Consider the following 15,531-nt stretch of genomic DNA (forward strand, 5'->3'; position numbering starts at 1 on the left):
GGAATATGTTTGGTGGGGGTGTAGTCAGGTCTGAAGGAAGGAGGTGCCTCCTCAGCCCCATGCTGAGGCCTATATTCCCCCTGAGGGACCAACCACAAAGTGGTATAGTATAGGAGAGAGTTCATTTAGGACATGGGGAAGGGAGTTATGAGGTTAGTAGATATAGAGAAAATCAGAGAGAGGGGGCAAGAGGGAGGAGAGAGGAGAATAGAGAAGTAAAGACAGGTCATGAGCATGTGGAAAGAGGGAGGAGGGAAATGGGGAGAAAGGGGAGAGGACAGAGCAAAAGCACAAAACCAAGAGCAATAGAGATGGGAGGGGCGAGCAGCCCCATTTACAGAAGTGAGTCAGGCACACCTGGCTGTTGCCAGGTAACTGTGGGGCGGAGCTTAGACAGAATGCTGACAGCACCCATGAAACCCTAACAATGTGGCTGCCTACAAGAGACCTGGATAGCGACAACCACAGTGGACACCACAATGTGGATGGGGAAAACTGCGCAAGGCCCTTCTGTAGGTGAAGAGACATAGGCAATGGTTGGTTAGAGGAAAATCATCTTCTCCGTGGATCAAGGAGGAAGTGAGTGGGAGAAGGTGAGGGAAACAGCACAATTACAGGACTCACGGGGGACTCCTAGAAAATAACACGACGGAGGTAAAGACGGTCAGCAGCCAGAAGTTTCTCTGGTTTTTTGTTACCATTCTCCTTGTGCCTCACAGACTGTGGGAGAGAAGCCTTGAAGTTTCTAATAATCTTATTTTATGGTCGGATGCATCTGTTAACAAAGTCTGCAGAACACTCGGCGGGGGGGTGTCTTATAGTGTGGTATTACTACTGCTACGTTATTATTACTATGTTAATATCACTAGTATTATTATTACTATGATAAATTCCTATATTTTAGAGGGTATCTTGGACTCCCCCTGACCAAATAAGATGGAGCTTTCCAGTGCCAGGTACTGGGATGTGCATTAAATAGTCTGTGGCTCTATGTGGATCACTGTCAGGAAAAGCAGTATAACCTCTGAATATACATTTAAGATATATATAATATATAAAGATTTAATATATATTAAGATTTTATATATATATAAAGATTTAATATATATTAAGATTTTATATATATATTAACATTTGTATGTAACAACATTTAAGATGTATGGATATAGGTATGAATTGATCTGTTGTCACTCCTCATCCCTTTCTCTCTGTATTGACCTCCCCTCCCCCAATTACCACCCCCCTCCTCCCACTTTCCTTTTCCTCTTCATCTCACCTGAACCTGCTATTCCCTTCTTTATCTCCCCTTCTCCATGGTCCTGTTTCACTTTTCCGGTTTCTGTAGTTAATCAGTTAATCCATATTTTATACTCATGTCTGGGGATTCGGAGCTAGGAATCACAGATGGGAGAGAACACACAGCGTTTGTCTTTCTGGGTCTGAATTTTGTTACTCAGTATCGTCTCTTCTCGTTTTATCCCTGTGCCTTCCTAGTTCGTGATTTAATTTCCTTCACGGCCAAGTAGTATTCTGTTGTGCAGACACACTTGACTTTCACCATCTATTCGTCAGTTGAAGGACATTGGGGTGTTCCGTGATGAATACTGGTGCTCCCCTCAATTTCACCTTCTTATGCAGGTCAAGATCCTAGCCCAAAGAATCCTGCCACCCACCATAAGTGGGTCAAACCCCTGCCTCAATTGGCCTAATCAAAACAGTTTGTCAGAAGCATGCTCAGAGGCCTGTTCCCAGGTGATCGTAAATCTCATCAAGTGGGCAGTCAAGACTCACCTCAAACTTGTTCTAGCTGGAGTGGGCTAGAAGAGGTGTGGATGCTGGGGCTCAACAGAGGCTACCCCGGAGGTTAGACACCAGACTCTCTCTTGGCCAAAATCCTGTCTAAAGCAGAGGATGAGTGGGTAAGGATGGGGAACGATGCAATTGTCCTTCCATGATTTCCCAGTCACACCATCAGCCTGAAGTCCAGCTCCATTGCGCTCACTTTCAGGAAGCTTCTTTAACGAGATGCACCTTTCTTTATTTCTCTGTCATGTTTCTCTGTATGTAGATAAGTGCACCATGTGTGTACCTCGTTCCTGCCCACACAGACCAGCGAAGGTCATCAGATGTCTTGAGACTGGGGTTTTTAACCTCTGTGAGTTGCCATGAGTACTTGGAATGGAGCCCAGGTCTCCCTGAGGAGCAGGCTTCCCAGCTCTGTCAGAATGTCAGACAGTCAGCTCCTCTGTACTGCTGACGTCATCCTCACCTCACTGACTTAGCAGGCGTCCAGTCACTCAGCGTTCATGTCATAGACGCCGGTTGGTCTTGGCAACTTGATGGCAAGCACTGCCTTAAATGCTTTCCTAAATAAAAACTTTATTATTAATTGAGAATTGTTATGATATTCACCCAAACCCCACACAGATCCACCCCCACCTCCACTTCCAATCCCCTAACCTCATGTCCTGTTTTAAATAATTCACTTTTATACATACACATACAACACACAACATATACATACACATAACATACACATACATCAACCATGTACATCATGTACATACACACACATACACATATGCATATACATATACTTCACTCCCTACAGGGCAGTGGAGGGCTTGGCTGTACTCCAGTGGACGGCCCCACACCCAGGAGTACACAGAGGACACAAACTTAGGTTAGTGGGATAGTCAAACAAATTCACTTTTAATTATTTGAAATTGCACGCATGTGCTGAAAATATAGCAGGCATTCGTTGTGGCTGTATCTTAAATTGTTAAAATATAGGAGTCGTGTTAAAATAGGACTCCCAAGCTCACTGATTGGCTTACTCAGATTCCATAGAATGATGACGAAATTTTGATGTTCTGTAACTGATTTTTTACTTTCTCAGTCTCACCAGTAATCTATAGGATCATTCTCGGGAGATTAAATCACTGTATCTTTATATATATATAAAGATATATATATTATACAAATATATATATATTTGTGTCATCTGCCTGTGGAAGGAGGCATTGCCATGAGTACAGTACCCAAGGAGGCTAGGCCCTGGGGCTGAAGTTACAGCTATTTCTGAGCTGTCTAGAAGAATGTATGGAAAAAAACTCAATTTCTCCGGGAAAAGCAGGAAATGGCTTTAGCTGTTAAGCCTTCTCCAGATCCTAGGAAATACACCCTCTGAAGCCTGTCCTCAACATTGTAACATTTAATGAAACTAGAATTCATGAGATCCTTCCTAGCTATCCTCATCAGATTTTTTTAAAAAATGTGTTAGAACATGCTAATTTAGAGTAAGCAAATCACCATAAGAAGCCGTATTTAGAGAACGACAGTACAAAACAACAGACATTTAGATTATGCACTCAAAAACTGGACAATTAAGGCAGACACTGAGGTTGGTATTCTGTTAGCCCCCAAGTACTGGACTCCCAAAGGCATAGCCCGAACGTTATTTTGTAAATTCCCCAAAGCTCTCTCTAAGTGCCACAAGCCACCAAGTTACAGTTTCATCGGGTCCAGGATACGCAAGATAGTACAAAGAACCATCTGTACTGAACATTCGATCATTCCCCCTTGAAACTCTTGACCTTGCCAATCTCTTTGCTGGAATATTCTTCCTATCCACAGAGCTTGAGGCTGTCCCTCCATGAGAACTTGTTCAGGTAACTCCTTTCCTACGCTGACACTTAACTGAGCGACCAGCCCTTGAGCTCCCACCTAAGAATGGCGTCTCTCAGCTGTGCCTGATTCTTCTTTCTTACCGCCCTAGCCCATCATCTTCCTGAGCACCGTGAAACTTGGTAATTTTTATGTGTACTGTCGTGCTTTTTCTTTCCCCCACGTATCTGCTGTCTAAAGATGAAACGCTATGGCCTCGCATTTTTGTGGTGTCTCCTGAATGATATCTGGGGAGATGGGTCTGGAATACTATTAGATGCTAAGTTTGGCGTGATTTTAATGAATGAGCTGGAATACTGTTTTCCATGATAGGAACTGAGCAATAGCAAAGGAATCCCCTTCCCCGGTGGGTCTAAAAGCTGCATAGCTGTTTCTGTTAACAAGGCAAACTTCCCCAAGAATTTTGACCAACACTAGCTTCTTGTTCCATGCGGAGTTTATAAGCCACTGGGCAAAGCCAAGATTCCATAAGGGATAAAATCTAATAGGACACATTCGTTTTCAACTCGCCATAAGAGCTACAGTAGAGAGGCAGACACGTGCTATTAGGGACCTCGGATGGAGTCATTTACAACTCACAAGAGCAATAGATTGAGTGACTCAGAGTCAACTGCACTCGATACCCAACCAACAGAATCAAGCACAAACATTCATTGTAAAGGTACAGTACTCATTCCAAAGCTCTAAGAGATGGCAGAGATTTTGATTATACTATTATTATTATTATTATTATTATTATTATTATTATTTGTTTTTTAACTTGAATTCAGTACACCAAAATGTATCTGAGATTTGCTTTCTAAATGAAGAGGTTTCCTCAAAATTAACTTCTGCCTTTGTTTCCAGAATAGTAATTCTGCAAGCCATAAAGGCCAGTATTTTCTTTTTCTTTTTTTTTTTTTTTTTTGGTTCTTTTTTTCGGAGCTGGGGATTGAACCCAGGGCCTTGCGCTTCCTAGGCAAGCGCTCTACCACTGAGCTAAATCCCCAACCCAAGGCCAGTATTTTCTGAAAAGGATGAAGAAGAAGAAGAAGAAGAAGAAGAAGAAGAAGAAGAAGAAGAAGAAGAAGAAGAAGAAGAAGAAGAAGAAGAAGGAGAAGAAGAAGAAGGAGAAGAAGAAGAAGGAGAAGAAGAAGGAATTAGTAATACAATATTAATATTTTTATAAATGTTTATTATGCTGTTAAATCAAATAAGTGCCTTACATGGGCAAAGTAAACTACATACATTCTTCTAAGAAAAAAAAATAGAAAACCAAATATCCAGTGACTGAACAATGGTCTCTCTACTTTCAGCCCATACAGTGTCCTCCATTCCCAAATTAATCTCTCAAAGGAAGTTTGAAGTAAAGGGGAGGGAAAAGGAAAGAATATATTTTCTGACAAGAAGGCTTGCATTATAATTGTGTAATTACCAAAGCCCAGAAGTCACAAATTACAGTTCATAGTGGTGTTTAGCATGCGTCTTTAAACTTTCATTCACGTAAAAACTTAATTAATTACCCCTGAGTGACAGTGTTCTCCTTGGAAGACCATGATTAACCACATACATTAAAATTCTAAACCTCTCCCATCCAACAGAAGCAACATACACGCAATTAAGTGACAACATTCAGAGCCCTATGATCCCAGGAGTTGACATATCATCCCAATAATTTACAGCAAATTGGTCTGGAACTTCTTTGGCTGTCACTCCCTGGCTGGCCCTTTACGTTGCCTGTCAGTGAAGAGAAGAGAAAGGCAGCATTCTGCAGCGTATACTTACTTTTAAAAAAATGTCACCGTACATAAAAGTCCCTAAGCACCTCTATTATTACACAGAGAGCCCCTGCTAAATGTTTGGTGGTTGGAAGAATGTAGTCATGGAGGGCTTACCCAATAATCTAAGCTCTTCCACCATTCATTCAGTTCAGTGAGTAGATTTTAAATTTCACTAATTCCATTTCACAGTCTTAAAAGTCCTCTTTTATTCAATGATCGATATGGGTTTTGTTAGGATGTGTTGTTAGTCAAGGTGGTAATGCTGTTAAAGATGAGATTGCCTCTGCTGTTACCATCGGCTATACATTGTCCTATTATATAGGGAGAAGTGGGAACCATAAGAACATTGAAGCTATGAATTACCCTAGATGCACAGAACACATGAAACTCAAGACGGATAATCAAAATGCGAATGCTACACTCCTTCTTTAAAAGGGGAACAAGAATTCCTTTGGCAGGGAATAGAGAGGCAAAGATTAAAACAGAGACAGAAGGAACACCCATTCAGAGCCTGCCCCACATGTGGCCCATACATATACAGCCACCCAATTAGACAAGATGGATGAAGCAAAGAAGTGCAGGCCGACAGGAGCCAGATGTAGATCTCTCCTGAGAGACACAGCCAGAATACAGCAAACACAGAGGCAAATGCAAGCAGCAAACCACTGAATTGAGAACAGGACCCCTGTTGAATGAATCAGAGAAAGGACTGGAAGAGCTTGAAGGGGCTCAAGACCCCATATGTACAACAATGCCAAGCAACCAGAGCTTCCAGGGACTAAGCCACTACCTAAAGACTATACATGGACTGACCCTGGACTCTGACCCCATAGGTAGCAATGAATATCCTAGTAAGATCACCAGTGGAAGGGGAAGCCCTTGGTCCTGCTAAGACTGAACCCCCAGTGAACGTGATTGTTGGGGGGAAGGTGGTAATAGGGGGAGGATGGGGATGGGAACACCCATATAGAAGGGGGGGATGGGTTAGGGGGATGTTGGCCTGGAAACCGGGAAAGGGAATAACATTTGAAATGTAAATAAGAAATAGTCAAGTTAATAAAGAGAAAACGGAAAAAAAAAAGAAAAGAAAAAATAACATTGAAGCTAAAGCTTGAGGGTGTACTATTTGGATGACAAAAAAAGACCCCCATGCCCTCACAGAATTGTGTAACTGACTTCCTTTGAGTGCATAGACCTCACGACTTGTTTCTAACTAGGAGAATATGGAACCTGTGACACGAACCCATGTCTGTGGTCACACTAAAATGGCAGTAAGTAGCATCCTGCTTGCAGACTATATTACTGGAACTAAGGAAACAATCTGCCATGTTGGGGAAGCTTGTTGAGGCCAAGAATTGAGGGTGACATCCAGACAAAAGCCAGTAAGGACACAGGAGTTTTCTACCCAACAGTACTGGGGAGCTGAGCCCTACACACAACCTGTGAGAAAGCTTGGAAGTGGCCCCTTCCCCACTCGGTCTTTGATTGTGATTGCAACCCCAACCGACACCTTGACTGAAGCTCTGTGAGCAATTCTGACTCCCGGAATTGAACTAGCTTCGCCTGAACCACTGAAGCTGAGACATAAATGCATGCCCCATTAAACTAGCATACATCAAGGCACTTGTTGATGAACAGTGGAAGACTAGTCCACGGCCTTTCCCTGAGCCAATGAAGATTGCACATAGAAAAGATCCTTCGTGGTACACTACCGTCTTAGGCTTTCATTTCTGTGAAGAGATACCATGACCACTGCAACTCTTATAAAGGACAACATGTAATTGGGGCTGGCTTAGAGGTTCAGAGGTTTAGTCCACTATTGTCATGGTGGGGACCATGGCAGTGTCCAGGCCGATATGGTGCCTGAGAAGAGGCTGAGAGTTCTACATTTTGTCCTATAAGCAGCAGGAGGAGACTGAGATGCACACTGGGCTGGACATATAAGACCTCAAAACCCTGGACCCTGGAGGCTCTCAGAGAATGAACCAGCAACCAAAGAACATGGGCTGGACCTAGGCCTCCCTCTTCAGTGTAGCAAGATGTGCAGCTTGGCCTTCATGTGAGTCCCAAACACTTGGAGCAGCAACGGTCCTAAAAGCTGTTGCCTGTACGTACGATATGTTCTTCTAGCTGCACTGCCTTGTCTGGCCTCAGTGGGAGAGGACGTGCCTTGCTTCACAGATGCTTGAAGTGCTAGGGAGGGGTGACTGAGAGGGGGGCAGTGAGTAGGATGTAAAGTAAATAAGTAAGTAAATAAATGAAATTAAATTTAAAAATAAATCTAGACCTCAAAACCCACCTCCACAATGACACACTTTGTCCAACAAGACCACACTCCCGTAAGGTTACACCTCCTAATAGTGCTGTTCTCTATGACCAAGCATTCGAACACATGAGTCTATGGGGGCCATTCCTATTCGAACCACCACAGCTACCTTTTGGCCTTTTGGCCTGACCTAGAAGAGAGAACTTGATTGAAGAGAAAGATATGCAAAGTCAGGGAACGGCATAGTGGGTGAGGGGATGAGATAGATTATCAGTAGACAGGAAGGCACCTCTCCTTTTGCTCTGTCACATGGCTTCTGTCTCTCAACAGATAGTACCATATAGAACCCATTAATTTCATTGCGATTTTCCCTAAGCAGCTCACTCACACTTAATATGCAATGGTTTTGACTCCGGCCTATTTAATAAAACAACCTCGGCATTTTTAATGAGATTTTATTGATGTGGTACAATGGTCCTGGATTTTAAGGTTTTTAGACTGATTTAAAATATGGATTTGAGACCGACATGATATTTCCAACTTTCTTTTCATTCAATAGGAATCCGAAACCTCCAGTGTAACAATGAAACCATGATGTAGAGGATAATAGTTTTGTGACAGGAAATTTAAAAAAGAAAGGAAAAAAGTCTCTTCAAGCAAATAACCATTATTTTAAAAATCAGCAAGTTAGCTCCGTGAACCATCTACCAGTCATCTTGCTATTCTCTTCTGAAGCAGCGCAAATTCTGCTACACATGTGGGAAGATTTTAGGAATTGATGCAGCAAACGTGACTCGATTCGCAATGTGAAGAAACGGTGCGTGCCGTTTGACATTCCCAGCTCCAGACGGGGGGATGACCTGCTTCGTCCGCTAGTGATGACTGATTCTTCAGGTGCTGCAGAAGCCGTGTAGAGAACGACCAGATAAGACTGAAGAGACTATAGTCAACTAGAACATCATACAAGCAGTGGGTCATCTGGTTAGTATAGACCCATCCTACTCATGAGGAAGAGACTTCACGGATCAAGTATAGACTTATATTTTAAATATTAATCACTGGTTATCTGAAATTCAAATTTAACTGGCAATGTTGTATTTTTATTTACAATCACTGGGAACATTCACTGTAGGTTGAGTGACTCCAGAAAAATAGAAACTTAGTTGGATAAGGATGATTTCAATCTAGATTGGAGTTCAAAAAGAAATATGTGGAAATGACACTTTTCTCATCATGGCTGAATTGCCTGTGTGTTGTAGACACTGCCTCTCTAATGTCCACACCGAGAGCTCACTAATCAAAAAGTCACATCTCAAATAAAAACATAGGAATCTTCCCTTAGGAGTTTAAACTCTTTCCCTGGACAAAGGGTCTAGGAGATACAGTGGCCTTCTTGATGCTCAACCAATGTCTGAGTCACGTAAGGGACAGCTAGGGTTTCGTCACCTTCATCTTCCCAGGCATTTTGCTTTGTTTCTGGCAAAGGATGCTCTATGTACCCGACTTTTTGCTCCAAACATACTTTCTCTCGAAGAGTCAAAGAGTGTTTCCACATCAAAGAGATTCCCACCTGAAAACAGCAAGAAGAGATGGTTGCTAACCACTGAAAGAGCTCAGCTATCTGAGGATCCAGATGCTTGTGAAGGTTTGGCTTCACTGTCAGCCTAACTGGGCTTAGAATCACCTTACAGACACAGCTCTGGACATAACTAAAGAAAGTGACACCGTCCACAGGACAGGGCTGAAGGGGAGGGGGAGGGGGAGAGGGGAGAGAGGAGAAAGAGAGGGAGAGGGAGAGGGAGAAAGAGAGGGAGAAAGAAAGAGAGAGGGAGAAAGAGAGGGAGAGGGAGAAAGGGAGAAAGAAAGAGAAAGAGGGAGAAAGAGAGAGAAAGAAAGGGAGAAAGAGAGGGAGAAAGAAGGAGAGAGAGAGAAAGAAAGGGAGAAAGAAGGAGAGAGAGAAAGAGAAAGAAAGAGAGAAAGAGAGAGAAAGAAAGAGAAAGGAAGAGAGAGAAAGAAAGGGAGAAAGAGAGGGAGAAAGAAGGAGAGAGAGAAAGAGAGAGAAAGAGAAAGAGAGAGAAAGAAAGAAAGAAAGAGGGAGAAAGAGAAAGAGAGAAAGAGAGATAGAAAGAGAGGGAGGAAGAATGAGAGAGGGAGAAAGAAAGAGAGAGGAAGAGAGAGAGAAAGAGAGAGAAAGAGAAAGAAAGAGAAAGAGAAAGAGAAAGAGAGATAGAGAGGGAGAAAGAAAGAGATAAAGAGAAAGAGAGAAAGAAGAGAGAGAAAGAGAGAAAGAGAAAGAAAGAAAGAAAGAAAGAGAAAGGGGAAAAGAGAAAAGAGAAAGCAGGCAGGCAGAGGCAGGCAGAGGCAGGCAGAGGCAGGCAGAGGCAGGCAGAGGCAGGCAGAGGCGGGCAGAGGCGGGCAGAGGCAGGCAAGTAGGATGATCACCAGCTGACACATCTTTCTCGCCTTCCTGCCAGTGAGAACAACTCCCAGCCCAGTCTCCCCTTCACCATGCCTTCCCCAACATGACTGACTTTGTCTCTTCAAACTGTGATTCTGAATTATAAACCTTCTACCCAAGATGCATTCACCAGAGATTTTTGTCACTGAAACCAGAAAAAAAATTAATTGAGTATATGAAACCCCAAACTCAAGCTTAAACCTCATTTTCTTTAAAGAGATATCACAGTAATTATAGTAAAGAATTGGCTATAGCCATCATCACCACAGTGGCTCAGATTATTTAAAAAGATTGGAAAATGTAACAAATTGCAAATATTCTTGTATACAATTCAAGTTTATTATTGTGTCCCCCTAACTACTAAATTATCTCTAATCCGTGGTCCACCCCCTAAGCCAATGTGTCCCTTCCACAGAGAAAGAAGCACATTCTTGGAAAGGATAAGACCATGGCCAAGTTAGAGGATGAAAAGGACCAGCTTTCTCCTGTCTCCCGAGGGAAACTGAGGTCCCGTGACATTGCTTCATCTTTCTGGAGCCAAGGCAGCAGAGAGCAGAGACAGGCATTCCCTAGGGTCGGTAAGGAAATGACTAAAGGTCTCAGTTGGAAGGGGCCGCTGAGATCATGGAGGGGCCTTCCTCCTCTCATGCATTTGAGAATGGAATCTGTGAAAAGGATTCTTCTGAGACTCTTCTCTGAACACAGCTTAGGATACTGTAGATGTCATTTCTGCCCAGGCATGGAAGGTCTTACCGGTAACATGAAGGACAAGCCTCATTTTTGATCTCCACTTTTCTAGTCAGTTCTGCTAATACCACTGACTAAAGCTGGGTGCTCCCCGGGGCCGCTCACTAATGGTGCAGAATCTCGGGAGACAAGGTCCTTCCACCTGCATTTTTAACAAGGCAATTTCTGATACATACCCGGACTCGATAACCTCTGCCCTAAGCATAATTGAGTCTGTCACTCATTCCTCTATTGACTGTTTTCTGAGTCCATGGTGTGAGTTGAACTCTGCTCAGCACTAAGGTTGGCACAGATGTATGCGAGCTCCTTCTGGGTACCACAGAAATGTCTGCTGGATTCAGTTATCGAATGTATCACCTCCCAATAGAACTCTCTCTCTCTCTCTCTCTCTCTCTCTCTCTCTCTCTCTCTTTCTCTCTCTCCCCCTCTCCCTCTCTCCTTCTCTCTCTCTCTCTCTCTCTCTCTCTCTCTCTCTCTCTCCCCCCTCTGTGTGTGTGTATGTGTGTATGTATGTGTGTGTATTTTGTCTCTCTGTCTCTTTGTCTCTGTCTCTGTCTCTGTCTCTCTCTGTCCCTGTCTCTCTCTGTCTCTTGTCTCTCTGTCTCTTGTCTCTCTTTGTATCTCTGTCTCTTTATCTCTGTCTCTCTCTGTTTATGTCTCACTCTGTCCCTGTCTCTGTGTGTCTGTCTCTTGTCTCTCTTTGTCTCTCTCTGTCTCTTTCTCTCTGTCTCTGTCTACATGAGTGTGTGTGCACCAAAAGCACACATGTTATGTTGTAACTTGATAACGAGTCATCACGCCTAGCGAGATCAGACATTTACTATGACAACACTCTACTCATAGACCTGATGCTGGAAACACAGCGGATATCAGAGACACCCAGAAGCATGGCGTCAAATGCTGTGGACTCTTCTGCACCTCAGTCTTTCTATCAGTGTCAGCTTGTCTCTCTCTCTTTCTCTGCCCTCACTTTGTGAGAGCCGGGTGTCCTCCCAAACATGTTGCTTCACCCTCTCACCTCCTGACCTCTCTGGCTTCAGAGCAAATTAGACTCCTCCATGCTTCAAGGCCTCTGTATCTTCTATGCCCTCACCCTGACATGCACTTGGTATAATAGCAACTTCCTCCATCAATTTTCACAAAGTTCCCTTGATAGCTCCTAAGGGATGACTTCCGAGGTAACAATTCCACAGTGTACACTGAATAGTGTGAGGCTCACGGGACACTTGTATACTTAATGACTGTCTCTCCTTAGTCAACCATACTCTATCCCATTTACCCACCACCCCCACCCCCTACACCCCCACACTGCCCACGGTTCACTGCAATCTGAAGGAATACAATGTATCCATGTACCTGTCAGTTTACCTTGCAACATCTGCCCTCTCCTCTCCCACTAGAATGTGAGCTCCTTGCAGTGGTGGGTCGCCATTTTTTTTTGCAGTCTTAGGAAAACAGATTATTACATAAGGGAGAATTTTACAAACTAATTGACAGAGTTCAAGCTTGAAATTGGTCATGGCAAGAATATTACAGCATGAAGGCTAGCGTGCGATACAAGAAAGAACATTCAAAACATATTTTTCACTCACGTGTCCTTCCGTCCTCTCGCTGGCGCCTTGGAGATGGAACCCCTCTTCCCATCTGCAGTTAGAGCCTGGGCAGTTAGCAGCAATCTGGACGAACACACATACAACCTCTATTCCTTTAGACAAGTTACTCTGTTTTTCCAAACTCTCAAATCATGGAAAATATTTTATTCAATCACCTAGAAGAAGATGTTACCGAACATAGTAACAGGTTACAGAACTAGGTAGAAGACAGAAATATTGTATATCTAGTGCATAGAGGATATAATTGCCATGTTACACTCGTCCCGGTGTTGAAGGCTCTTCCTGAGGGTCAGATGATCCCCTAACTGTAAGGTCTCCCTGCCCAGGAGAACTTTCATGAAGGCAGTGTCAAGTGCTTAGATCGAACGGCAATTACAGGAGCTGAGGAGTTGGTGGAGTTAGTTCAAGTATAAGGCTCTGTCTGACTGTAGGTTGCCAGTACAAAGTATGTCCTGTTGGTAAAAGTCTGTGGCCCAAGGTCTGGCTGGTCTGTGTGTGTTCTGGGGTGAAGGGCAGGAGGTAGGTAGATCCTTGAAGCTCACTGACTAGCTGGCCTACGGTTTCCATGAGATCTAGCTTCAGTGAGAGAATCTGTCTCAAAAGTAGGGTGGAGAGCATTTGAGGACAGAGTCTAAAGTGGATCCCTTGCCTTCCACATACATGTACGTGAGATTATATCCACAGGTATGTGAGCGCGCGCGCGCGCGCGCGCACACACACACACACACACACACACACACAAAACAGTGTTGTATTGCTTATGACTAAGGTGTCAGGCTACTGTAGCACAAACAACTATAGCCAAGGGTTGGAAGGCTCTCCCCACTGATGCAAGGGCTCTTGAGTGGGAACATCTTGATGGGCAGAAAAAAGATCAATCCCTCAGGGATAGAGAGGCCCTTTGGAAAACTTGCTTCCAAAACTCAGTGGTTTTACTTGAGATTAAGAGTAGAAAAGGGCAGCATCTAGATATAGTCATTCATTGCCCAAACCATTAGGAAAAGCCCTCTGGCCAAATCCAGTAAACATACACCATACCCTGACTTATGCTACCAAACCACATATTACACAGCCCAGTGCAGTAACAAGCCACTCTTGACAAATAACCCTATTTTTAATTTTGCCCTTGTCTGAATACGTGGTAATAATGAGGGTGATGCAGAGAGCTTTTTTTAATTCTGCCCCGTAGGTGAGAGACTCGGCATGGTAGTTAAAATCCAATTCTCTCTTTCCCAGAGTGTAATCAAAGTGCTGTGTCTCTAAGTGGGTGCTTTACTGCCCGACGGAATATATTCTCTGCCTTCCTTTTTTCCTCTAAAAGGGGGCTTTCTAGCAAGTTCCCTTGGTCAAATGGTCTTGACAAAAGTTTTGGAGAGAAGAGGGATGTTCCAGCGTCCAGGGTCTGCAGCTAAGTGGCCATGTCTCCTTGCCACCGCTCTACCTATCTGTCATCAAGCCCAAGCTAATTAAAGTGAGGTAACTTCTCTCTGCTTCCTTTATTGATTGCTCTCCAGGCTCGGGCTGGAAGTGGGCTTTCCTGTGAATTGTGGTCCCCTGCAAAAATCTGTTAACACAGATACATGGCAGTATATCCAGCCATGCCCTTAGAGCAGGTTGAAGCATCACCCAGCAAAGACAAGTATCTCGGAATGGGTCATTTTCTGAGACCTGCCCACAATAAACTTTCTGCTTAAGACAGGAGGCTAGGGGAGCATGACTTCCACACACCCACACCACCTTCCAGGTCCCTGAAGATTAGGGACCTCTTTCCTCGTCCTGGGGCAGTTGGGACTTGTCATTAACTACACTTTCCAAAATACATCTGTCAGGCAGCAATCACTTCAGGATAGTGCTATAAATTCTAAGTCGGAGACAAAAGAGAATCAGGGTTCAATTACTGGGGAAGCTCAGCAGTTGACAACAAGGAAAACTTTTCCAGCTTGATTCCCCACCTGGAGAGAAAACATGCTTCCACTAAAGACTCCTGTGTGTGCTGTGTGTGTGTGTGTGTGTGTGTGTGTGTGTGTGTGTGTGTGTGTGTATGTGTGTGTGTGTGTGTGTGTGTGTGTGTATGTATGTGCACGTGTGCATACAGATGTATGGTTCAATCTTTTATTTATTTACTCTTGATAGGCTCATTGGTTCACCAATTCAGCAAGACTCACCAGCAAGCAAGCTCTCTGGGGGACCATCTGGCCCTCCCCAGCGCCCAAACATTTACCATAGCAACTAGCCTTGTGTGGGGTGCCACAGATCCAACTTAGGTTCTTATGTTTTCACAGCGAGCATGTTACTGACTGAGACATCTTGGGACCCTGAATTGGTTTTAGACCAAGTCCCTAGTGCTATATTCTCTGAGGTCCCATCGGACAGTAGGGACAGTAGTTGGGTCAGAAACAAGCTCTACGACTTAGGTGTTCTTTCTCTACTCTTCTGTTTCACATCTGTGTATTTTAGGGCAGAAGGATCCCAGTGGGAATCCCAGAGGCCCATTTGTAGATGGTTAGGATCCTGGAGTCACAGTAGCTGGGAGACAGAGAGGTGGGGAAGTGTCCTCTCTAGGGATAGGAGTCATTATTTGGCTTTTCCCTTGGGCCAAGTCCTCCCTCAGGCCATTCTAACAGAAAGGCATTCCCTGTGGAAGGAGTCAGCAAAGAGCACTCTTACAGCAACCTTCATACCCACTGTCCCTTTTCAAACTACAGGAGAGCCTAAAAGAATCATCAGTGCTGGGCCCAAACAACAGAGCCCTCTGTTTCGTCAGTCCCGGTTGGACAATGCATGAGCTTTCCCTTTAAGTACCACACAGCAGTCCCCTGATTACCAGAATGAGAAAGTCTTTACCTACACAAGCCGATGCTCAGATGAAAGCTCTACAGACGCTGAAGGGAGGACATTTGCCTGAGATGGCCCTGAATGTGCAGGATAGCCCCTAAGACAGGAATTCAGACGTTCTAGCCCTGCACAAAACCCATGTGAGCAAACCCATACCCAGTCAAG

At 44.0% G+C, this 15,531-nt stretch overlaps 1 long non-coding RNA gene across 1 annotated transcript; it reads left to right on the plus strand.

The window, feature by feature from the left end:
* Positions 1-402: 402 nt before the first annotated feature.
* Positions 403-11,142, plus strand: LOC120101475 (uncharacterized). Its single transcript, XR_015685012.1, has 3 exons — positions 403-593; positions 8,273-9,358; positions 10,587-11,142. It is a non-coding gene; the product is annotated as an uncharacterized LOC120101475 (long non-coding RNA).
* Positions 11,143-15,531: the final 4,389 nt, after the last annotated feature.

Source organism: Rattus norvegicus, chromosome 3 (genome assembly GCF_021556685.1).
Source record: "Rattus norvegicus strain SHRSP/BbbUtx chromosome 3, alternate assembly SHRSP_T2T, whole genome shotgun sequence".
Lineage (NCBI taxonomy): Eukaryota > Metazoa > Chordata > Mammalia > Rodentia > Muridae > Rattus > Rattus norvegicus.